Genomic DNA, 2,385 nt, shown 5'->3' with positions numbered 1-2,385 from the left:
AAACATAAGACAAGAACATTCATTAAGGAAATTATCTGGGATTGCTATGAGGATGCTATTGGGGTTTCATTGAGTGTGTGTGAGTGTGTGTGAGAGACACAGTGAGGGAGAGACAGTGCGAGAGTGCGAGAGAGCGAGAGTGTGAGAGCGAGAGAGCAAAAGCTGCAGTTGCCAGCTCCATGGTAGGTGGAAGCATCAAAGAATGGCGTTTTTTTTAAAGGTGGCAAATCGGTACGTTACTCTGTTGTGAGTCAGTGCATAAAAGCTTATCACATGACTTTGGTTCACACCACAAGAACGTTTAAATCCGAAATACTTTTTGTCAAGAACAAGGCAGGGCGATCAAGGACAGCACGGATCTTTATTGAAAAAGGGGAAAGGGAAAGTGGAAGGCTGGACTGCCAGCTTGGCTGGTGTAACTGGGCAGCGGAACGGGAACCGGCAGATGACTGGGACAGATTCGCAGCAGAGTGCTGGCCTCGGAGCGACAAGCTGGCTGATGGCAGGAACCAACCTAGCGGAGAGAGCAGCAGAGCAAGCGCACCGGGTGATGGAATGCAGCACGTAGTCGTGGTCAGGGGCATGTAGGTGGTCAAGGCAGGCGGCGATCAGAGCGTAGTCAAGGATGGGCAAGTGGTCAGTACACAGGCAATGTCGGCAACGTGATTCATTCAGGCAGAACACAGTGAGCACAGTGGTGGCGTCACAGGCAGGGTAAGAGGACGAAGGGACAGCAACTGGCTGTATTCACGGGGTCTAAGTAAGGCTGACCTAACGACCAGTGGCAGGTGCTAGTGATTGGCTTGATTGGGGACGTGGCTGAGAGTGATGATGTTGAGGAAAAGGAGTGGCTGGGTGGCAGGTGACGCAGGCATGTGACACTTATGATGTTGAAGAGATTACATTCTGGTGGAAATGTGTCTATAGTTGAAGAAAAATAATACTCATTCATCTTTTAATTCAATCGCAAAAGTACTAAAAAATATTAAAAACAATCTGGTTTTATCTCGGGCAGTATGGTGGGTGATTGGTTAGCATATCTGCCTCACAGTACAGAGGTGGCTAACAGGCTAACATTCCATGCCCCTACAGCTAGTGTCTGCAGCTGGAGATCAGACCTGTACCCTGTGACTTACTGGCGGCCAGTTCAGGGCATAGTCTGCAGTTAACCTGATGTCAGCTGGGATAGGCTCCAACACCCCCTGTCATCCTGAACAGGATAAACGGTGTTGAGAATAGATGGATAGATGGATGGGATCGGACAGCCTTTGGCCATCGCCCAACTCACTATGCACTCAACCCCTTTGGCCCCTCCCACAGATAGTGAGCTCATGGGGAGGGGGACACATTTACTTTTCAGGCTGCGCCCTATGGGTCCAGGCCTGACCACCAGGTGCTCATCATCGAGCTCCACATCCAGGCCTGGCTCTAGAGGAATGGCCAAGTACCCAACGTCCAGACAAAGTAAAATGTAAGGTAAACGTTTTTTGTTTGCTTGTACATTACCACACTTCATCACTATTCAATTACATGCACTGCAAACGCATGACTTGTTGAAATAAGAAATGGGGTGAAGCAGACCTGCTTATCATGTGGCAATTTGGAGTTTTTAGTCGGGCTACCATGCATGTTTTTGGAATAATAATAATGCATAAGATATATATAGCGCTTTTCTGGACACTCAAAAACGCTTTAAAGTGGATACATTATTCTCACATTTCCACTCTGGTGGTGGTAAACTATGTAAATAGCCACACAGTACTGGCGCACCCAATACGCGCACTACGCAGTTAGCGTTAGGACTCGCGTGACGTCATCATTCCGTCACGTGTTATAACTTGTCTATACTAGTTGCGCTGTATGGCTTGCAGTAGCGTGTCGTAGCCGCAAAGATGATGCGGCATTTTAAAATCAGGTAATAAAAAAGAACCTTGAATTCCCATTCGAAGGTTTCTCGGTTGAGTTGGAAGCTGGGCCTAGAGGTGGGGCTTGAAGGCGAGCGTCTGGTGGCCGGGCCTTCGCCCATGGGGCCTGGCCAGGCACAGACCGGAAAGGGAAGGTGGGTTCCCCTTCCCATGGGCTCACCCCCTGTGTGAGGGGCCAAAGGGGTCGGGTGCATAGTGAGCTGGGTTGCGGCCAAGCGCGGGGACCTTGGCAGTCTGATCCCTGGCTGCAGAAGCTGACTTTTGGGACATTGAATGTCACCTCTTTGGCTGGAAAGGAGCCCGAGCTGGTGTGTGAGGCAGAAAAGTTCCGACTAGACATGGACTTGCCTCCACACACAGTTTGGGTTCTGGTACAAGCCCTCTCGAGAGGGGCTGGACTCTCTTCCACTCTGGAGTTGCCCACGGTGAGAGGCGTTGAGCAGGTGTGGCCATATTTATT

Source organism: Syngnathus floridae, unplaced genomic scaffold (assembly GCF_059516105.1).
Source record: "Syngnathus floridae isolate MCC-2025c unplaced genomic scaffold, RoL_Sflo_1.0 HiC_scaffold_201, whole genome shotgun sequence".
NCBI lineage: Eukaryota > Metazoa > Chordata > Actinopteri > Syngnathiformes > Syngnathidae > Syngnathus > Syngnathus floridae.
The sequence above is the reverse complement of the archived record's forward strand: the minus strand, read 5'-3'. Positions refer to the sequence as shown.